The following is a 24,289-nucleotide window of genomic DNA, read 5'->3' as shown; positions in this document are numbered from 1 at the left end:
TGCCTCTCTGCTAGAGGCAAATCCTTATTTCTGCTTTGCCTTAAAGAAATCTGAGTTTGAGGCAATGTATTCTGCTTCTCTTTTCATCCGGGTCTGCAGCACCACTTTAATTCATTGGTATGATTTAGAATCTTATGTTATTATTTCACTTTTCTTTCAAGGAGGCTTTTAAGCTGCTCTGGAAGTATCCAAAGTATAACTGGGGCAAAAGCACTTGTGTCAAAGTGTAATGGGAAGAACTGAAACTGTTGAAGGTTTGTGTTTGTAGGGGTTGGAAGCAAGATGATTAGGGAGGGGAGACAGAAAAATCCAGTCTCTCCAAAGGAAGCACAGATGTGCAATCTCCAGTTAAGAAGAAGGAAAAGGGGAGTTTGTGACTCCTGTACCGTTTTTCATGCTCTTCACTGTGGAAACTTTTTACAGCTGCCTCTGCTGCCTATTCACTGACTTTTATTATTTAGGCACTTTTGTACGGAAAACATGGAGCTTGGTAGATTGGCCAAAAGATGCTAAATGCTACTGAAGTCTTGTAGCTGTGCTTGCCTGAAGGGGAGGTTTCCTGCCAGTGTGATTTCCTTGAACTGGACATAGCGAGATTTAGCAATGCTTGTATGATATAATATGCAGATCAAATGGAGCTCACCTAAGTTACTTTGATTTCTGGCAGTCGTTCCTGGTGCTTGACAAGTAGGAGGACATTGCCAGAGACTTAGATTTTTTTTTTTTTCTTTTTTTTTTCTTTTGTGTTTCTGTGTGTGCATGTAAACATTTTGTTAAAGTGGCCTGAAACCAGAGAATTAGTGGAGACTTAGATGGTACCCAGAATAGTGAAATTATTTAGGCATAACGTTGCTTTTGAGGGTAACCTCCACCAGCAATCCTGGTTAGAAGTGGAAAGTTCAACTATTTTTTTTAAGGTGCTCTCATATAATGCTTGCTTTCAAATTGTGTTCAACTTGTGGATTAGTTTATTTCCTCAACAAAACCAGATGGACCTGAGCTGAATTCTGCTTTCTGAAATCCAAACAGACCCTGTTCCTCAGACCTCAGCGAGAAAATGCAAAGTCTCTTCTATGGCAATTTAGATTCTTAATGCCCAGCAATTTGCTAAGTAATGTATCTTACCTCATGGGGCTTGGGTTTATCTAGCTTGCACTCAAGGTGTTGTGTCTGCTGGATCCTGGTAAAATTCTCAGGATTCCTGTCATATTCTGACATGTTTGAGACAGAGCTCCTGAGCTGTGACACTTCACTGCAGGGACCTCATTCCTTCCATGAGGCCAGATGCTGTTGAAATCAGTGAGTAAGATTCCTCCTAGTTCTTAAAGGACTTTGAATATGACAACTTATACTAAAGAAATTGGCTTAACAAAGGCTAATCCTGCATGAAAGAGCTTTTATCCCCCAAATTATGAGCTCAGTTATATGCTTTGGGGCTCAATAAGAAGCCAGTTTATGAACAACTGCAGCTGCTGTCATTAGGACCATGTCATTAAAACTCAATGGTACCTCAGACTGGAGACAGTTGGCATGAACAGGTAAGATGTTTTCCCCACCAGTCTGTCTACTTCAAAGAGACCTAAAGAGACCTCAAAGTGGAGGGACAGATCAGTTGGATGCTTAGAGGCCAGAGAACCTTCCCCTGAACTTTCCTCAAAGTGAAGACCATCGATAATGATATAAGGGTGTCACATGCAAAATATTTTTAGTATTATAAATTGAATGAATTTGATAGTAAAATAACAGGGAGGAAAAAGGGAAACACATGATACTGTAGATAGTCTTTAAATAGGTTCAGCGCTCTTCCGTGAACTTGCATAAACCTGACTGGAGTGATTTGAGTCATTCTTGCTTTACACTGGTGTAATTCATAGCATATTGCGGCTCTTACCGCCTCATGTTTGATGGCAGCTCTGGTGAAAATGATGCCAGCCTACTTAGGGGTAAATGGGCTTTAGAGCTGTGTTTGCAAGTTGTTTGAGATGGGATGTGTGAGTAGCAATAGGACCTCCTTCAACAGCTCAAAGAAAAAAAAAAAAAATCATGTTTTTTAATTTGGCGAGAGTTGGGCTTGGTGTGATGTATGGCCATCATAAAGACTAACATGAGCCTGTGTATAGCAGAGTTATTGTTGTTTGTATACTCTGATGGTTTTATATTTGCATAATCTGTTTGTGTGTGTGCCTGTACTCTATATCCTTCACAGAAAGCTTAGAGCTTGACTGTCTGCAGTAAAGGGTTCAGAGTTATTAACTGGTGATGCCTTTCTGGTCTATAGACTGAAATGTATTTCTTTGGAGTTTTTTAAAATTCAGAGTAAGCTTAAAATTAAACTGTAGACAGAACAGTATGGGTCTAAAAGCTGCTTTCCCATTCTGTAAGTGAATGGACTATATGCACCTTTTAGCCCTTTGGGTTTCTCAGTTGAATAAAATCTTTGGCATAGTTTCCTTCCACTTGGGAGAAGAGTTACCAACTTGTCAAGCAGTTGGTTATACTGTTAGTGTTCTCCATTGCTTACAAAGGGTGATTGTAGTCCTCCCTTGTTTGTACTCATCTAACTCCTAAGTAGTTCCACTAATCTCACTTAGCCTTCTCCTTGTTCACATGCTTTTAACCAAGATCACATCGTGTATTTTTTCTGTCGCATCTGTTTTGTTTATTGACTTGAACTCATTTGTTCTACTGCTGTCACTGTCACCAACGTAAATACGTAGTTTACAAAGGCTGATACATCCTTCAATACATAGCTAGAAATTCCAGTGTAATATTTGGAAAGGAATTGTTTGCTGATTTCCTAGTCTGGTGGGGATGGACTTCAAATATGGAGGAGTGCACGGTAAAGGACTAACAATGAGAACGTTTGCTGTCATAGTAAGCTGCACAATGTGCTTATGGTGTATATAACTAGGGAGCTCAGAGCTGTGTCTGTAACACAAAGGAAGAAGACATGTTACTGTCTCACAGTGGTACGTGCTCATACATGCTAGCTGGCACAGACTAACTGCCGTTTTATGAAATACATATTTATTTTTAAGCAGCAACTTGGAAAGGAAATCACTAAAGCAAACAATTCATCAATTTGAGCAATTACAAATGGCATGTGTATGATTAGACCTGACTTAGCTGTGTTTAATCTAGCTGCGTTTAATCACTTCTGTGATTTTGAAAGGGAACAAGAGTAACTTGCTTAAGTGAAGGTATAAATTTTGCAAGAAGAAACCTTTATGCTTACTCAATTTGATGACCCACTCTAGTGTTAAGGGGCACAGTACATTCTGGAGGGTGTGATGTGTTATGTACAGACTGAAATATGAATTTGGGGTGGACATGTTACAGGTGCAGTCTGGTCAGGGAGCATTGATAGGTTCTGTAAATATGCTGCTGTAGAATATTTAGAAATAGTAAGTTCAGCAAATTGTCTTTCCTGCTCAGTTCTAAGTAGGAAGAAAAGGAACCTTTACAAAAACACCTTAGAAGTACTCTTTGACATTTTACCAACCTGAGTACATTAATCCTTAGTATTTCCATCTGGCAAGTTAATATTACCAATGGAAAAAACAAAGGCACAGGAAGATTGAGGCCCAGATTCAAAAAGACCTTGAGGTAGTTAGGCCGATGTTGACTGCTGCACTTAAATGACTGGTTCCACAGGACAGTTTCCATGAGGCTGGCAATATAAGTCTTTTAAGTTCCCATCCTGTGCTTTACCAGGATAATCCTCTTCATCTTTGTGTCAGCCATAGTCCAGAAAAAGTGCTGTCTCTTATTTGACACCAGAACAAAATGTGCAAGAAACAGCTCACCTCAGCTCTATTTCAAAAGTAGTAGTATCACGTTAATGAAGTTACTACAGCTTTCAGTTATGAAGAGGCATAGCTGTCAGCTCTCCTTCTTTTACTATTGTATCTTAATTGTAATACAACAGTGGCTACACTTTTTGGTCCGAATTGGAGATGTGTTGGTGCTGTACAAATTTTACCGGTCTGTTGCCCCAGTACTAAAACCACTGTGCTGCGAATAGATGGAAAGAACAGAGGAAACAACATTGCCCCACATCACCAATGGGGAATCAAGGCTTGAGAAAAAGAAGTGGTTGGTAAGTGATGTGAAAGGGAGTTTGTAACAGAGAAAGGAATTGAATTTGGATGTTCTGGAGCTATACTCATAGCATTGTGTTTGCATATGGGGGGTGTGGCTAAGCTGACACTGCTGTTCAGGGAAGTGACCTCTCTTCTCTTGCAGGTTGTGTGGTTCTTCTGCGTGCTGGGTTACAGGTACAGACCTTAGTTAAACCCTTATTTATCTTCCTGGATTGGCTTTCACCTGCATCAGTTCTCTGAGCTGGGTTATGTGGACAAGAAAACACTTGCAGGTGACATGAGAAGGTTGAACTGCTGCTTGTAGCATTAGTGTTAGCTTCTGTGAGTTTAAAATGTATGTGAAATGACAATACAGAACCTTGACCAAAGTTTGGGGTTGCTAAACAGTTTAATACATATTTTATACATATTTTATGTATTATCCATGGAAACAGGGAACTTATGTCAGTAAGATTCACTGACATTTTCACTGCTGCTGAGGATCACCCAGCTAGTCCTGTTGAAAGAGAGCAGGGATGCATGGAGAAATTTTAGTTTTCTGCCTGTGTGGCACCCCTCACCATCTTGCTTGTTCTGAAGGTATAAGCTACCACCTTTCATTCCCTACATGATAATTTACAGAAAACTCTGTGGTGGAAGAATCTCTTTACGTTTGAAGCAGTAACAATTTTGAATTGATTCCCTGAAGCTTAGTAGCTTCACTTCACAAACAAATAAGCCTCTTACAAATACCTACAGGAAAAACAACCAAAACCCTTAATTACAAAAGATGCCTCTTCGCATTCAAAATCTTTGCCTCGTTTTCCTGTCTGGCCTCATTTCCGCCAAGGGATCTCATTGCTAAGGCCAGCAGAACTGCTGTGATGTAGAACAGATAAATAAATATGACAAAGGATATGAAGGGGCAGAGCCCTGCCTTGACATTGACACAGATAATTGAGTTATTTGGGAGTCAGTGTAAAAGTTGAATGTTTCTTGGGAGAGATGTCACATGGCATTCTGGTTGTGGGAACAACAAGTATCCTCTGGTAGCATTTACACTTTCCATTTTTCCCCTTCAGTTAATGCTCCTGGTTCCTTTGGCACTATTTTCAGCAACTCCAGAACAGATGTTTAAGAAAAAAATTCTAGATGTGTGGTATATGTCATCTGATCACCTTGGTAGAGATCATTGGCAGGTGTGATCTTTCAAGACATTGCTATTTACAACAAGAAAACCATTTCATGTTCACATATGCTTGTGTAGGGTTGCCAGAATTTCGCCTTCTCTTTCAGCTCTGTTTAAAGTACTGAGAGACTTTGGCCAGCAATTGAAATGGAAATCTATGTGTATGCTTTGTTTCTAATTTGCACAGAAGTACAGATGTAAATGTTTGATGTTCTGAGTAGTACCATTTGTTAAGGTATGGTATTATATACTAGTAATTACAGATGTTAATTGTGGAGGAGACCTGGATTATGACTTTGGGTGCCCTCATTAGGATGGGACAGTGTATAAGCGGTCCTGGGAGGCTTTGCTAGTTGGAGAAAACTTGTAGCATCTTCCTCACCTTTTTCACTAGGAGATAGTAGTTTACTGTTGCTTATACAAACACCGAATGAGATGCTGCTACTGTAGGTAGCGCTGCTCCTCGGTGAGAGGAGAAGTGAATGTGACTCAGCTTCATTGGTTTGTTTCCAGCCTTTCCCTACGTTTTGCCTTCTTTGGCCCCGCTTCACTTCTGCTTTCCTGGATTTGGTTCGGGTAGTCTGTATGGACGTGTGCGCACGCCTTTGTGTGGGTGCACACCATGTGATGCTTCATCAAAGACTCCCTTGCAAGACCTAAATTCACAGACGGCTTCTTCTGAAATATCAAGTGTATCATATGACAGTTGTTGACCACTTCCCATGTTTCTTTAGGAACCCAACAATATACACATGAACAGGCATCTGTAATTCTGGACAGATACATTAGGTGCAGTTATCTTGCAACCTGGAGGCCTTCGCACTTCAGGAAACTCAAATAACTCTTCAGTATCTTTAAAAAGGATAGTAACCACAGGACATCTGGAGCTCTCTTAAGTTGCCTGTGCATGCAGCTAATTATTTTGAGATTGAAACAGCATCTTTGAAGCATGTCCATGAAACACATAATTAAAGTATCTTGTGTTCGATCATACCATTAGACAGCTAATTGAAAATCACATTATGTCTACATAAAGAGACAAATAATATATGCATTTGTGCACCGATGAAGTGACTCATCCTATAGTCTTTTCCCCTTTAATTGCTACGATGGCAACTGGCAGGAGAGGGCCACGTGCTGGGCTGTCCTTGATCAGCAAATCTAACAGAGGCAGAGTTACTGTTAGGTACTCCTGTGAGTTCAAATAAAAGAGGCTCTGAAGGATGCAACTCCTGCTTCCAACAATTTCTGCACAGATGTGTAAGTTCGGCAGAACATGTTGGGTTTCTTGCTGTCTAGGAAGTCAGTGGCTAGCACAGCATCTGCCTAGGCTTCATAAAGGAACAAAGTGTATGTATTTATGATGAGGAATGACTTGAATGGTTTTCACCTGTGTCCACCCATAGGATTGTGCTATTCAGGACTCCCTGTGATGCCTCTTTGGCTCTGCTGCAGCAGAGGGTCCCTGCAGAGCAACTTATACTTCAGCAAGTAAAAGTCTGGGGCTTGCCAAGCTCCAAATAGCATCTGGAAGTCTTGCAAGAGGTGTCCTCAGTCTCTCGGGGATTCAGTGACTCAAGAAGTATTGAGGGCAAAGAGTACATCCCTCTTAGCCACATCCATTGTGTTGCTTTTGTTCCCTGGGTACCTGTCTTGCTCCCTATGGCAGAGGAAGTGCCGTGCTATGTTTTATTATCGTGCCATGAACCTGTTTCTGGGAACATAAGTACACAGGAAGGATTCCTTTGCCCTCCTCTCCACCGTATGTTGTACATTTGTGGAAGACAGGCATACCTGGATCAGTAAAATAATTGGTTTTCTTATCTTTCTTTGCTGCAGTTCATAGATTTGGGGAGAGACAAGATTTATTGTGCTATGCTGTACAGTTATTTGCAGGAACTAAGGTTGGTAGAGGAGAAAATTAATTTGAGGATAAACACATATGAGGAGAATTCCAGTCTGGTGGTTTCTTCTGAAGTGCACTGATGGCAATAGCCATGGAGAGGAGGACTTAGGGATGTCGCTTCTTCCTCAGAAGATTCAGAGCTGCGTCAGGGCTTAACCACAGCGGATTTTACAGTCTTATTTTTACGATGATGACTTGCACGATTTCCCTCTCATCACAGCAAGAACAGCTTTCCAGCTTACTAAGGTCATTCATTTGGCTGTGGAATAGCCTGGAAAGAGCTAGTTATTTCAGGTTAACATTTACACGTATGTATGTTCATGTATATTTTCTTTATGTGAAATAAATTAAGTCATTTTTTCTCAGCCTACAGTCATATAACCAATTATAGCTTTCCTCTGTAGCTTTTGTACTTTCTGACATCTAAAAAAATGTCATAGTGCATTAGTGCTAGGGAGACAAAGACAAGTAATGAAGTCTGCTGATGCTGCTTTTTACATTTAAGATCATGCAACATATCCAGGGGTGTAGGATGCATTTTCTCAGGGGGTTGCTATGACCTGAGTTCCCTGCTGTTTACCTTTTGCAGTCACAGTCTTCTAATTACGATGCCACAGTTTTGGGAAAGGTTATAGTCGCTTCGACTGGCTTCCAATCTTGTGTTGCAAAATTATATTCTGCCGCTGCTAGTGCCTGACAAAGATGTGGCTTCCAAACAAAGGCAAAGAGAAAAGAATGAAGCAGCAGACCCTGCAAGAGATAGAATATTGTCTGTGTGATTAAAGCTCTTTTATTAGGCTGTGGTCTGTAATGGGAAAGAAAAAGCATGATCTCCACTGATCTGCATTTTAAACAATGTTGAGGATTAGCAGAGGGGCAGCAGATGCACCTATTGAGCTGTAAAGGAAGGGATTCAAAGCTATATCGTGCAGATGGGAGATTATTGTACTGTACCTCCCCGCATGTGCCAGTTGGTACTCCTGCTGCTCTGCAGACGGGCACTTATCATCTCCATCAGCCCTCCCTGTCCCAGGGCACACACAGCACAATGAACGTGCCCCAGCCCTGCCACTGCGCTGAGCGCACACTCAGCCCATCTAAACAAGCAGAAACAGAGCTGTGGCAGCCATTCTGCTGCTGCCGCTAGGAACATGGTATGGGCACTGGATGATTATTGCATGCCTCCCTTTCAACCAGCTTAACCTTTTCCATTTGAACAGCTTGGTCTAATGATCCCGCCTATCATTTTGCTACAGAACCATCTTTTTCCTAGAGCAGAGTGAGTAAAACGATAGGCGAGAGGAGAGAGATTTTCCTTCATTTTTTTTATTTCCGGTTTTCTGTCATTGTTTCTACCAGTCAGCATCCCTTCTCCTATCTAAAATACAGTGTTGCAATTTTGTTATTTTTATTTGCATTAAACGATCATACATTGGAAAACTCTCTCACCAAATTTATACATTTGTGTACAACACAGAAAGACCACTTTTGCTCACAGATTTTCTGCTCTAAGTCAGGAACAGATGTAGTGGCACAAAAGGAATTATTCTTCTCTTACACTGATGTAGCAGGGGTGGGTGTGAGGTTTACCTGGAATTTAATAAAAATCATGGTCTACTGGCAAATTATTTCTGCTCTAGCATATAGTTTGTAGTTGAAAATACATTAAGAATGTTCTTCTAGCTTTTACGTACTCTCACTAACTTAAAATGTGATTGTGGCATGTGCTTGGTTTCCAGCTCTGCCACAGGGTTTCCATATGAACTTCACCAAGTTAACCAATTTCTTCATGCCTGAATTATCTTTAACCAGAGAAATAGTATATAATTAGATATACTCTTTGACTGCCTTATCTGTTTTTATCGTAACCATCTATCCCTAGGCAGGGCCTAATACCTATTATGTGTATGTCTGATGTTTATCATAGTAGAGTCCTAGCCTTGGATTGAGTCTTCCAATATAAACAGCAATAATAATACCATAGGGCTCTCATTCACATAATTAATTCTGTGTTCTATTCTGTATGTCCTCTTTAAAAACAATTTTCTTTCTAGTCCTGAAATATGTTCATGAGGCTTGAAAATGACTGGAGAAAACAATTATTTTCTGCAGCATTCTATTCTTATTGTGTTAAATGTTTCATAAAGTTGGACTTTACCAATAGCAGCCTGAATATTACCTCATGCTTTGTCTGGTCATATGTGGGCAGGAGAGAGAGTACATATTCATATATATATATATATATATATATATATATATGTGTGTGTGTGTAAATATTAATATCTCTTTGCTTCTTGGTTAGCGTTGATTCTGCCTGGTTCACATCAGTAGCTCCATCCCTTTGTAGACAGTTATCTGACTCCATCTTAAAGGCTAGGCTCTGCTTGAAGCTGGAACCCACCTCAAATCACAGAATCACAGAATGTTAGGGATTGGAAGGGACCTCAAAAGATCATCTAATCCAGTCCCCCTGCCGGAGCAGGAACACTTAGATGAGGTTACACAGGAAGGTGTCCAGACGGGTTTCAAATGTCTCCAGAGTAGGAGACTCCACAACCCCCTGGGCAGCCTGTTCCAGTGTTCTGATACCCTCACTGAGAAGAAGTTTCTTCTCAAATTTAAACGGAACCTGTTGTATTCCAGTTTGAACCCATTACCCCTTGTCCTACCGTTTGTTGTCACCGAGAAGAGCCTGGCTCCATCCTCGTGACGCTCACCCTTTATATATTTGTAAACATTAATAAGGCCACCTCTCAGTCTCCTCTTCTCCAAACTAAAGAGCCCCAGCTCCCTCAGCCTTTCCTCATAAGGGAGACGCTCCGCTCCCTTGATTGTCTTCGTTGCCCTGCGCTGGACTCTCTCCAGCAGTTACTGACGTACTTCCCATAGCACCCCTATTTCTCCATATTGAAGAGATGAGTTCCCACATTCAACAGCAGATTAGGAAACGCAAACCCTGAACCACAGAGCAAGGCTCTAGATGCCAGGAAGTTAAGTGCAAAAGTGGCGAGGATGCTGCTGGGGATGTGGGCTTTGGCTGCAGCAATGCGCTCCTGTTGGCACTTCTGTTGATCTCCTAGCCGTAAAGAGAATTATTATCTGAAAAGCAGGGTTGATTAATTTATATAATTTATATTTAAATCAATGCAATTTAAATTGTGGCTTTTTATTATGATTTAAATCAACAAGGGAAAACCCTTGATTTCATTTATTGATTCCATGCTTATTTGTCATTTCTACATTTAGCTGTTTTCTGAAGGAAAGGTTAATTTTCAAGTTGGTGGCCATCCAGGTATGTTGGTTTGCAAAAAAAAATATAGTATTTCTTTTCTGTGCTTAGGAAGAGATTCTTTACTGCTGCCCGTTTATTGAAGTCATAATGTAGTAATGTGCATTTACTTGTATCCTTACTTTAAATTTTTTTGCTACATTATAGATTTGCAACTGGCATTTTCTACTTACTGTCAATGGACGTATATTCTTTATAGGTCATTTCCATCGATTTCTCTTTGATTTGGAAATCAAGTTGATAGGGACATTTAAAGTCATTATTTATTTTCCAGGTGTGTTGGTTCCATTTAAAAAAAAAAAAACACAAAGTAAAAAATATTTTCAAACAGTTTGTTTTGAAGAGGTGTGATGGCATGTCACCACATACTAGGCAGACACTATATACAGAGCTTTCTCTGCTGACTTTCCAGTGCACCTCATGGCTCACCTGACATTTGTAGGCTCTGGAAAACAGTGTTGCACTGGGATCTGCAGCAGGTGGTTGAATCCCCATTTGGAGTTAGAATGAGACCAACCAGACCTTAAAGCCCGGTCTCTGGAGGAGAAGTCAGAGCTTCAATTACATGTATTGTTACTCTTCCTTTTAGCAATTCCAAAAAAAAATGGATCGATTGGAAGGATTTGAGGTAGGGTTAATGTTGTCAGATAAACTTCACTGGGACAGGGAAAGTGTAAGCCCTCATATTGTCAGCACATAATACTTGGTCCAGCAGTGGCTCTTTCCTGCCGTGTGGGAAGAAGTAAACAGCAACTTGTATGGCTGGATGTCTTGTGAGGGCATGGAAGCTGAAAGAATCAGGAGGAAGGTTGGGGTGAGGAAGAAGTCTTGCTTCACACATCCAGCTAACAGGAGCATGACATTGCTTGTAGTCAGAGCAGAGGCATGGAAAGTTATCTTAAAGCCAGAAGGGTCTCTGCTTATAGGAGGAGGAACAAACGACTCATTCACATCTTTCTCACTCCCTTTTTGTTGTATGACTTCTGCTTTAGTTTTCTTTGGGTTGCCTTGTACTAGTTAGTAAACTTTAGGGGAAAGTTTTTTCTTTTAGGATAAAACATGTAGAAAATATGAAGAATTATTTAGATTAATTTAAATAATGTCCTTTAAAACTCCTGCAGAGGTGCATTATTGCTCCATTAAACATCCTTAAAACACTCTGAAAATTTTCTTTGTTCTTTAATACCTATAGAGACTGAATGGAAGGAAACCATTGGATGAACCAAATTCAATAAATTGTATTTTTGAGACCAAAACTAGGAGGAATGGGCTATACACCAGATGGTTGTGCTGCTATCCAGAGGTACTTGGACACGCTGGAAAGCGGTGCAGGCAGGAATGTCACAGCATTCAGCAAGGGGAATTGCAGAGTCCTGCACCTGGGGAGGAATAACCACCAGTACATGCAGGGGACCAGCCAGCTGGAAGGCAGACCTGCAGAGAAGGGCCTTGGGGTCCTTGTGGACAACAAGCTGACCATAAGCCAGCTGTGCACCCTTGTAGTGAAGATGGCCAACAGTATCTGGGGCTGTGGCATCAACCTGATCAAGGAAAGTGATCCTACTTCTTGGCTCAGCACTGATGGAGCCACAAATGGACGACTGAATCCAGTTCTGACATCCGCAGTACGAGAATCAAATGGACTTACTGGAGTGATTCCAGGATAGGGCCACAAAGATTAAGAGACTGAAGCATCTCTTGTAAGAGGGGAGCTGAGACTTTTCAGCCTGGTGAAAAAACTTGGGGGTTTCTCATCAGCATGTACAAATACCTGATGGGAGGGAAAGAAGAGGGAGCTGACTCTTCTCAGTGGTGCCCACAAGACAAGAGGCACAAAATAAAAGACAATTAAGTCTGAACACAAGAAAACACTTTTTTACTGTGAGGGTGGTCAAACAATGGAAGGTATGTGAAGGTATTCAAAACCACACTGGACGTGGTCTTGGGCAGCCTGCTGTAGCTGGCCATGCTTGAGCAAGGGCTTGGACTCGCCGATCTGGCGGGGTCCCTCCCAGCCTGCATGATTCTGTGACTTTGTAACCAGCAGCAGATTCTAGGTTCTTTTTTCTTCTCGGCAGTGGGTTCTGGGCCGCTAGCACAGATCAGATAGCATGCGTAGAGAAGACTTGTTTCGTTTCTTTAACCCTGTTACTAAATAACTGGCCATCTGCTGCCCTGATTTTGTTTCTGCTGTTTCCAGTGCACTGCCACCGGGTGCAGTCTGGACAATCATGCTCCAGTATTCTCTCACTTGTTTGCCTCTGCTTTCAGAAGGCACCTTCTCTTCGCAATACAGCATTAGCTACAGTACACAGCAACATTCACATACAGCTGCAGAGGTACATTTTGAGTCAGGTATGCTGCAAAGAAGAAAGACAAAGGTTTTCAAAAGAATTTTTATTTTTGGCTTCTTCACACAGTTGTTTGTGGGATTTACAGTTGATGCTGTGAGCAGAGGGATTCTGCTTCATATTTGACAACTTGTAATCACACAAGGCCACAGATTTGCCTTAGTTTCCTTTAATCTGACCAGAGGGGTGCACCTTTGCTCTTTCTCAGTTCTGGTTTTCTCAACTGCAACTATGAATATAAGCCTCTATTTAGACAAACCTTATCTGAAAAGTAAGCTTCTCTTTCTATGTTTCTCTGTCTCCTGGACCTTGCTGAGATTTCTATCCCAGTGAAAGGAAAGGGAAGAAATCAAATGTTAAGGACTTTTAAAGTCTTATATCTGCAAGTCAAAATGGTCTCTCAGGAAACTCAGAGCAGGTCCTTCTGCAGCCGAAACCTGTGGTGCTGCATCTGCTACTCACTCTACTGTTGGTAAGGTTCACAGAACACCTGTGCTTCCAGGCACACTGTTTCTAATGCACGTAGGGAGTCTGCTTGCACAGGAGGCCTCACTGACCTGGGCTGCATCTCAGGAAGCAGATCCCATGCTTATGGCAGTGCTGTTGCACCATTTTGTGACATTACATATCGTCACTCCAGTTCTTGGTGTTTTCTGTACTGGTTTTTGTTTATCCAACTGACTGAACCATGTTCATTGGCTTACAGATTGAGTTACCAGAATTGGACTTTCTGTCTGTGAAGGCTAAGTCTTTTCTATATTTGTCCTTTGCCAGAGTTCCTGATTCTCTTTGAAAAGTCTTTTTCCACCCTTGCTGAGATTTTTTTAAATTATTCCCCTAATAAGATTTGGACTGCAACCTCTAGCCTTCAGTGCCTTAAGCACAGAGGGTCACAGAGAAATAATGGTTCTGTGGGATACCTGTCCTGCCAGACAGATGCTATTCAGCTGCTGATGGTTCTTGTTCTCATGAGAGACTCTTACATACTCCACTCGATGCAATTTGGCTATAGCCTTAATGTGTGAGTGGCCTGACCCTGCAGTATGAGTAAAGAATATTACAGCAGTTTCTAGTCACTTAGGAGCCCATAATACAAAGCCAAAGAACTTAAGCGTGTGTAATGTTCATAAGAACAAGACAGTATTTTCTTGTACTCTTTACAGGCAGTATCCCTTAAGGCCAGTGGCTTTGCAGAAAGTGATACATGATTTGTCTAATGCCATTATTGCTGGGTAGTACTGTATTATCTTAGCACGTTTATCCCTGGTGTATGTTGGGACACTGAACGGGGACAGCAATCTCAAATTATTTCTGAGCTGCCTCCTCATCTGAGCATGAGCAGCTCCAAGTCAACACTGAGCTCCTCTGCGGCTGTTGTTTGTAGACTGCACTGTGCTGTGTCACCTCCTTGGAGAGGCTGGGAGGGCTGCAGCTCTTCTCAGACAGTGGGAATTGGGAATAATTGCAAGGAAGCCAATGTGATCACTCTAGTGTATGTGCAGGGAAAAACGGATCCTCAGTGTCCTTCTTGAGGGATGGTATTTTAAACTTCTGCCCAGACTTTGTAGCTTGCAGGGAGAAGATGCCTGTTGGTCTTTTGCCTATTTCTGTGTACTTGTCCAGACTTAAAACTTGTCCTTCTCCTTAAGGTGATTTTTTTTTTAATTGAATCTTCCTGAGTCTTCTGCCACCTCACACTGTGTGGGGCTAAGAAATACAATTATTAATAGAATAGAAAGCAATCAGAGGGAAAACCCTGGGGATGAGATCCTCTTTTGACATCTAGAAAACTCATCCACTCTTAACCCTTCTGTATTATGTTTCTGACCTTGAACTAGTCTTTGTGAGGGGCCTAATTTTGGGGGTTTACGATGATACTAAGGAATTATCAGTGTGAGTAAAGGCAGAACCCTTTCCTGTCTGGGGGGCGTGCAGTAGACGGTGCTGTAGATTCAACAATAACAATGCCTGCAGATTTGTTTTGCCTTACTGATAGTTACCACATACAGGGAGTTGCATACTTTGGTAACTGTTGAGAACAGCTAGTTGTGGCACAGCTGTAAGGTCTACTACAGCCAAATCTCTCAGCACTTCCATCTCGTTCTCTACAGTAATAACCTTCAGAGGAAACAAGGTTTGGATAGCCGTAAGCTGCTGATGAATAACCTGGTCTGCAAGTTCCTGAAACAGATGAGCCTTGCATTGATTTCAGTGGGCTTTAGGTCAGACCCATGGGGTTGTTCATCATCCTCCCCAGTGAATTCTTGCAGAAGAGAAAAATTCACTGTGGGATCTTCTAGCAACCAAGGCAGGGGTTGTTCCACAGAAAGCCTGGAACAGAAGTGTGACACAAAGATGTGTTTTGACAGCACAGTTTTCATGCCACTATTCTTTTATAATCACTGGTTACTGCCTGAGTTTGAAATTGAACTCTGTTTCAGGACATACTTAGCCTCAGCCACTCTGGTATGAATTTCCAAGTGAGGAAGCTTAGTTTCAGAAGGTGGGTTATGGCGTTCATGTTTCTATTTCTCCAACCACCTTTCTTTTGAAAGGAAATTAAATTCACTTTTTTTTTCTTCTTTTTTTTTTTGTGGAGGCACAGCTGACCATGCTCTCTAGGTACTGCATTGTTTCTCATAAGCCCTATCTTAAATTAATGACGTGCTTGGGCCTTTTTTATAAACGTGTATTGAATATGACCCCCTGCTTACCTCTCTCTGTAAGCAACACGGTGAACCAGCTGTAGTGAAGTTTGTACTACATGAGCAGGCAGCTCCTGTTCTCAATGTAGAAGGTGATAAATGCTTTCAGCTCCATGCTGTGACCTGAACCATTATTCTCACATTAAAGGAAATACTTTCAAAAAAATTTTATATGCATGTTTCTGTTCATTAAAATGAGAATAGTCTGATTTTTCTGACCTTTAATTATTTTAGTGTGACTTTCATTTTATAAAACCAGAAATCAGTTTTCAAATGGTCTTTCTTCACATTGTCCTAAGCCAGAGGCAGGCCACTTCTCATATTTAGTATTATTAAGAAAATGTGCTATTTCCTAAACTTTTCACAGAAGAACATGTTGCAAAAAGTGAAGAGCAGTGTGTTATACTTATGTCATGAGATCTCTGCCCTCATAGTTTTATACTGCACACAATCCTCTATGGAAGCACTTAAAGCATTTGTTCAAATTGAGACTACATAAGCCCACATGTAGGGCTGTAGGAGTCACGTGAAAGTATCAGAATCTTATTAAAATTATTTATTTCCATTTATTTCCATTTCATCCTATGTAGCTATGTTCTGCAGGCCTGTACGTCTGTTGTTACTGGTTCCCAGACCTTCTCCTAACATGTAGCGCCAGAGTCGTCACCTCTCCATCGCCCTTCCCAGTCTCTTGTCTAGCCTGCAGCCAAGGCAGTACAGTTGGGCTCTGCTCTGGAGTTCATTCTCAAGCTGACTGACTCACAAGGTCTTTTCTCTTAGCCTGACTGAATGACTGAAGGCTAATCTGTATCTTTACTTTTCCCACACCGGGGTGACTTTCAAGCTCTCTCCATAGCCAGCTGCTGAATTTTGTGGAACCTGTTACTGATGGCTCACTGTTGAATCTAGCTGGTGTTGGCAGTGGGATCCAGAGTTGTTTGAGACGGAGGGTGTGTGGACAGCTAGACATGCAAGGTATCTGCATTGACCTTGTTTCACTAGGAAGCTACATTAATATTTTTTACAAATAAATAATCCAGATATCATGCTTCCAGACAGGAACTTAAGAAGACTGAAACTATAGTAAGAGGAACTGCATTAACAATTAGGAGAGGTTTGAACTTGGGCATTGACTCAGCAGAATTTAAATTGCAAAGCCCACTTCCCTCTTGGGATGTCTCAGAATCTTTTGAAAAGGGCTAGGGCCATACCATGGGAGCCATATACAGAACAGGGAAGATGAAGTGTCCTGCCCAAATGCCAGCCTGTATGTGATAACATGATAATGTATGGTGGGAGTATCTCCATGTAAATAAATGGAATTACATCAACATACAGGCCTCACTGTCACAAAAATCTTTCAAAGATAATGAGGTACTTTCAGGCTTTTGTTGGATGCTGTTGACTGATTATGGGACAAAGAACCAAATCCAAGAGGGAAATACAAGGACAACTCAGGTGTTAGATGTTCTGTTTGGTAGATGCTGATTGATCAACAAGACAAGATACTTAGAGGTCAGGACTAGCCATAGCATCTGTTGGCTTCTACATACGAGAAAGGAGAGAGTAAGCTATATGGAAGGAAACTATGCCAGTGATAAGTGTACGGCAGGACAAATGGGTAGGATTGTGGAAACTTACTGCAGGAGACCATGAAAGAGACATAAAAAGCTGGAGACAATGGGGGAGGAAATTGTAGGTATTATGATGAGGAGGGGAAAGTAGTATATCCATAGATGTGGTGAGGACCTGTTAGGGTGGGACTGGAGATCTCATTAGGGACCATGAGGAATATTCAGGGTTTTTCAGTTAAATGAAATTTATGGTGTGGGTCTGCAAGAGATCAGCCCCTATTAGTTCTACTGGGTACAAAACAATTTGTCCTTGGCAAAAAATCTGTAGCAGTAGAACAGTGTATGCAGTGGCTGTCCAGTGTGTTTCTCCCCTGGCTGTGTATGGGCCATATCCCACTGTCATCAACAAGCCCTTCTGGAATTAATGGGAACTGGGATGTGCTGTGTGTCCTTGTGACCTGCTGGTTTGCACCTTGTTCCTAGCAGGGGTGCAAGCATGGTTAATCCAAATCACTTCTTGAGCCTGAAGTGCGACATATTGGCAGTCAGTGAAAATCCTGTTAGGAATCTGTCAGTGGGTGATTAAGAGATGTCAGAGGGCAGAGTAAGCTGTATCAGCACTGAGCTGGGTAGATGAAGTGCTCTGTGGTGAACCTAATCTTGTGAAGAGCATGACCTTTGTCTTCTGTATAAAGGTTTTCCATGGTAACTCCCTTTTTTAATTGAGTTCTTAATATACATAGAATCTAGCTGAAACAGTCTTGGCTGCTGGTGGGGTCAAAAGGGTGTGAGTACTTCGTGATAGAACGGAAAGGTGTGGTGAAGAAGGGGAGATGTAAGAAATGAGCATAGAAAATGGGATTAACGTCAGCTAAAAGCATACATGAATAGCGGTTTATCCGCTGTTTCGCCTCCTCCTTCCTCACCTCCTCTTTCTCTGCTGTGCAGTGTTCACTCCTTGTTAGTGCATCAGCCCTTCGCTATAGATCACTGGACCAAGAGGGGACATTGTGGCTCATTACCCAGACGTTACCAAATTATAGTGACATGTTTTCTGAAGTACGTCTTAGGCAGGATAGACAGAGTTCTGTTGGCTTCCTGCTGTACCTGAAAATGTCCATCTTTGATCATCTCTTGAGAAAGGATTAATGAAGTCTGAAGGGGGACATGAATCTCATCATTCCTCAAAAAGAGTTTTTTAAGGAGATGTACAGGGTGTTTAAAAAAGATGGAACCAAAATGCCTTGTGTTGTGGGGTCACCATCTTGAGAATGCCTGGGGCTGGGGCGCTGTTTGGGCACAGGGAGAGGCATCTCATGGTAATCATTTGAAACTCTGTGCCCTCCTCTTTCAAGTGGTAAGAGCTTCATTCATGGACGGTTCGTGGTGGCAGAGATATAGTGATTTCAAATTGGGTCCATCTTTCTGAAACACCCTGTATAGCTCTTGGAAAGTGGAAAGAAAAGCTTTAGACTAGGACAGTTGTGGACAAAACTGGAGTCTTCCCAATACCCATCCAGACATATAAAAAAAGGGATTTTTTTTTTTTTTTTCCTGGTGCATCAATGGGAAGATATTAGATTTTAATTTATGTTTTTAATTTGAAAACAATGAAACCACTCTTCTCCCTGTCTGCAGGGGCTGGGGGTGCTACCCAGATGCTTTCTGGCATACATGTTGGAGGCTGAAGCCTGCACTTCTCCCGTGGCAGCAAAGCTTAGTCTCCCAAGTGTTTTTATGTGGGAACAAAGACTTGATCTGAAATAGGAGCTCAGCCCACTAGACATCACAAGCTGCTTATAGATCCCAGAGGACTTCAAGAGTTTGTTGGAGTTTTACTGATGAAATAATGACATTTTACAAAAGCAGCATCCAGTGTGCCCATCAAGGTTTGTGTCCTGGTTCCCTGGGGGCTCCTCTTTAGACACATTGAGAGTGTTTGGTAAGTTGGGAAAGAGAACATGTTAAAAGGACTCAACAGTCACATTCTTTGCTATATTCAGGGGGCACAAAGGGTTTCTGAGAAGTATTGATTTATGAAATATTGTAAGAAAGAAACCAAGATAAAAATCAATAGAGGTGATGTTGGTTCTGTGTGTTTTGATCCTGCTGAGGTTGGAGGATGATCTTACCATAATCTCTGAGGTGTACAGTGTAAAACCTGCTCCTGGTGAGCTGCTGTGTGTATATATATGTGTCTGTCTCTTGTTCTCTAATATCAGGCGTGTGGATCCAGTCACATCTGAGCTGATGCATTGTTCTCACCAATCTCTGAGCTTAGGAGTGTGTCCCTTTGGCTGGCCAAGGCGGTGTACGTGACAGTGCTCATAGCTCAGGAGAATAAATCTGGGCAATAGCAATTCAGCATGCAGCTTCCCTGTGCTCTGAGGTGAGGTACATGAATCCCAGCAATGATGAACATCTTCTTCCATGCTCCTGCTGAGCATCTGAACTCTGGCTTTAGTCCTACTGTAATTACAGTTTACTCAATTTAGAAACAGTTACAGTATGAACCCTCAGAACAGCCTTTTAGCACTAGAATCTTTCTGTAGAAGGACCCATGGTCAAATTATTTCATTACCAACGTAGTTAGATGCTTCCTCATCCTTTTAGATTTCTAGGCAACCCTATACCTCCTTTCCCCATATGCAATTATAAATTGATACAGTATAATTTGCCTGTCACTTGATATAAGGCTCTGTTTATTTTAAAGACAATAATTAGAGATAACAATTGCTATAGAAAAACAAACATCCATTCAATGAGAACACTGAGTAATTAAGGGCAATTATTGTTTTTCATAAGTAGAATGCTTGGTAACAAAGTTCTTTCCAGTGCAGCTAAGAAGAGTGTAAGATGCATATTGTAGGAGACCAGAAATCTATGTGCTAGAAGAATTGGGAAATTAAATAGAAGCTATTAATAAGAAATTATCTAGACTGTTCTTCCCAGATTGTATTTAAGATACAGTTTTCCTGGTTGTAATATGTAAAACTTTCTTAGGGTTTAGATCCCTTTCCAACATTCTTTGCAAGGATTAATCAGTTAATCCTTCTACAGCCCTCACAAGGTAAGTGTTATTATCCTTATTTTATGGCTATGGAAATCATATTGCTGTGGGCCAAATTTTAAAATGTTTTCCACTGTTGTAGATCTAAAGCAGCAGTCAGCAGAGTTAGGCACTGTAACTGAACTGATTTAACCCTAATTGAAACTACAGTGCTTGCAAAGATATCTGTTGAGAATAAAGAACAATAATATTACAAGCATTGTCCTGTGCTCCACTTCATTTGCATTAATGCTTTTGTTTACTTAAAGAGTTGATTTTCTAAATTAGTATTCTTGAATTTGCAGATCTTGTAAATGCTAGTGCATGTAGTTTTCAGGAAGGAGTATCCATAAATATGTTTATGATTTACAATAGCAACCTCCAGTTTGTGAGGCTAAATTATGTTACTTGTACATAAAGATTGTACATACAAAGCTAATGTGCAGCAAAGGTGTACATACACTTAGCTTTTTAAAAAACTGTGTAATTGGGTTTGATCAGCCCAAGATTTTTGTTCCTTCTTTAATCCAGAGAGTTTGGTACCAGCAGTAATGTGAGCCCTGAAGTAAGCCACGAATGTTTTTGTCCTGCAGTGCCTAGATTAACATTTGCAGGGTATTCGTTGACTTGAATTAATTGGCAATTAGCTAACTGAAGTTAAAAGAGGAATGATATTTCTCTGTAGACATTCTTTTAATTGCTCATCCAGCCAAAATAGATACTACCGGCCAGACCAGGGCTTTCTGCTCAGATTTTTTAAGAAGTTTTTTTGGCAATGCACTCTGAAGTGAAATGAAGAACAAGCAACATGTTAAGTGCAGGTGATCTTCTGAAGTCAGTGGCTAGTTTGCCTACTACAGGAATGTATCAATACTTAAAGAGAGGGCATTGGCTTGGTTTCGTTTCAGAAGGAAATGAAAGACCTCCGTTTACCATTGGAAAAATCATATGTATTAAATATAGCAAGTGTACCTAATTTTTCATTCCACTTCTTGAAGTAATTATTTGCCTTATGGTTAAAAATCAGGGTAATGAGTTACTTGTGTTTACTATTTCTGAAAGACTGTGGGAACATTATTTATTAGCAATGAGTGTACCATAAGTGCTGTATTTAAACAACAGTGCTGTTTCATTGTTTATTAGTCTCCCTCTCTCAAAACGATAATTTGTTTCAGATCTGTGGCAGGATCCAGTTTTGGATAGGAGTGAAAACCAGTTCTCTGTTGTTTCCAGATAGTAGTTTTTGGGTTTGTTTTGTTTGTTGTTTTTTTTTTCCTGTAATGAAGACTTGTAATACCAGGATTATTAGTAAGGTGTTACTCTCCACAGTTGTGTTCCCTCATGCTGCTATTCACACAACTGTAAAGTGGATATGGAATAGCACCAGCACTGAACTCTTAGGGTTTTATTCAGTCTGTGTTAGGGAAAATTACCACACAAAATGCAAGGCAAAAGTAAATCAGCCTTTTCTATAATCCTGTCCTTGGCTGAACTGTCATGGAGGTGATTACCAGTTACAATACAGGCCATGGAGATGACTTCTGTGATCATGGGTTTATAGTGAATATATTATCTTAGCTGGAGGGAAGCTTTTTTTTTTCTCCACCCCCACAGTACATTTTTCTTGGGCAAAATAAAGGATTTGTCTCTGTACTGCTTCAGGGTGGGCTGTCCACCTGATCTAAATCTGTCGCTTGTTCATCACACAAGCTCCTGTCCTTTTCAGAAAATATCTGCGTATCTCTAAGCATCCACAGAGCAGGAGATTCCCAGCAGCAAAGAGCACAGGCATGGTTGTCAGCAGGTCAGTGCAGCATGAGGCTGTGTCAGGCCTGTACACTTCCCTTTGCTCTTCTGCCTTCAATGGCACCTTCCCCTTGTGTCACCTGGGGTTACTTATGCTCATTGGTTTTCAACTCATGGCTTTTAGTCATAAATGAAAAGACAATGTTAGCTTACACATCCCCGTACTTTTAAGCATGCTTATGTTTTCTTCTGTACTTCCAACCTGAAATTATAGGACTGGTTCTGGTGCAGTTCAGTGGCTAAGATCAAAAGCAGTCCGATGTTTGCAGCTCACAGGATATAACAGCCCATTTGAAAGCCTGAGAGCCCCCAGGAACCACTTGTGGATGAAAATCTGAACTGTGCCCAGAGGACTGGGGAGGCAAGGCAGAGCGATATGTCTTAATTTTATTCTAAAATTACATTCAGTGAATTTAGTACAGTGAAAAGTGCTGTCTTGGGCTGTTCAGAGGGTTGTCTTAAAGTTCCGTCTCCATAGAGCAGATAGCAGTGACAGTGGGTTTTTTTCCTTGATTTTTAAAATGTGAATCATAAGAAGAGGAAAAATACATTAAATCTCACGTGTGTTTTTTCATTCTGTTTCCTGGTAACATGATGTAAATCAAGAATGACTTCTTGAGGTCAATGAAATTAATTCAATATAAAATCAGTGTGATTCAGTATCAATGTGATTTTTGCAAGGTGTGCAGTGTCTTCTAACAGTTGATTAACATTTTTATTGGCATAAACAGAATGGTTTAATCTTAATTTTTTAGTTTCTGTGGTAGTTTAGTAGGCAAAAGGACAGAGGATGCTGTGAGGATTGCCTGCACAGCATGGTGGTGTCCCAAAAGTTAATGGTTAAAACCTTTCTAGGACTCAATCACAGGGTGCTTCAGGGAGGACAAAGGAAAAGTAGTTTACAGATTAGCCAGGTTCAGTGGGACAGATGTTTTGATTTGGGAGCAACAACATTTGAAATCAAACCCTGAAGGGTGAGATAAACTTTTATATTTTCTTCAGGGTGAAGGACCAGTTACAGAGAGCAGTTGTTTGTCACCTTTATTGGCCTCTTAAAATAACTGGTCTGCAGCATGTGACAGTACAGCACTGTGCCACAGACCCCAGGAGCCAAGATAAAAAGGACTGAGCTAGAAGTTATGCTGAGATTTGAAAGAGCGATGTAAATAGTGATGTGGTCACGGTGTAAGAGTGATGTGGAGCTGTGATTTGTGCTGGAAGCAGGAAGGAAGCAATCAGCACAAATTGAAACTGTGTGCACTTTCAACAAAGCAGTGCCAAGTAGCCACTACCCAAACACATAACAAAGCCAAAGAGAAGAAGCATAAGTAAGGCTGCAGCTGCTATGAGTGGTGAACACAAAGCCAACAGTGCTGTGGGTAATATTATAAATTTATTGAATAGACAAAATTGAGACATAAGAGTGAGGATTGGATGGACATCACAGCATCTTCCCGCAGCTGTGCTTCTTGGCTGCGTCAGGCAAGGGACAGGCTATTGCTTTACACAGTTTCAAATGAATTTGTCAGTGCGCAGCGTTCTTCATTTTTGTGACTTGTTAATGTCATGGCTGAAAGTAAGGATGTCAGCATTTAACCAGATGAGACTGAGAAATTATGTGACTAGAAATATCCAGAACACTTGAGCATGCCGTAAAAGAGACCTGACTGGAAGTGAGTTTGGAATTTATTTCTCAGCATAATAACCAGTGATTAATGGTTCGAAATTTATAATTAACTCAGTAGCAAAAAGATGGACAAGTATCTTGCAGGAGGTTGCTGGAGTCCCCGATGAAACTCCAGTTCACTGCACTGGGGATAGTTTGTGGTAAGGCTATAGTCTATATATTCATCCCTCGGTAAGACGTGTGAAGTCCTGTGTTCATTGTTTTGCTGGACTGCAGATCTGTTGTATTCAATTTCCAGGTAAAGCAATGTGTTTGGTTGTGTGGTTTGCATCAGGGGATGGGGTCAGGATCTTAACTCCAACCCAACCTAGGACCCGCAAGCTGAGCTAAACTTTTTCTTACTGTGCAATGTCATTGCTCACAAATACTCTGTGAAGCTGCGAGAGGTCTCTAACACCAAGGAGGTGCCATTCTTACTTCAGTTATAACTGAATTAAACTAAATGGCAATTTGGCTTATTGTGTGCGGAGTGGGATGGGATCCAGCCGATCAGGTGTTGTGCTGCATTTGCATGTTTGACAAGAATAAAAGCTGAAGCAAACAAAATCACACTTGAAGAGACCTACAAGGTACAATATTTCTGGGTACAAATTTTCTTAATGGTGTTAGAGTTGAGAGCTCAGGGGACTATTTTAAACTCACTTGTGGGAG

At 41.1% G+C, this 24,289-nt stretch overlaps 1 protein-coding gene across 9 annotated transcripts in view; it reads left to right on the top strand.

Moving 5' to 3' along the window:
• Positions 1–24,289, top strand: part of BRSK2 (BR serine/threonine kinase 2) — a 326,267-nt gene that overhangs the window by 135,334 nt on the left and 166,644 nt on the right. The gene's annotated exons all lie outside the window — the stretch shown is intronic.

The sequence above is a fragment of the Patagioenas fasciata genome, chromosome 5 (assembly GCF_037038585.1).
Source record: "Patagioenas fasciata isolate bPatFas1 chromosome 5, bPatFas1.hap1, whole genome shotgun sequence".
Classification (NCBI taxonomy): Eukaryota; Metazoa; Chordata; class Aves; order Columbiformes; family Columbidae; genus Patagioenas; species Patagioenas fasciata.
The sequence above is the reverse complement of the archived record's forward strand: the minus strand, read 5'-3'. Positions and strand labels throughout refer to the sequence as shown.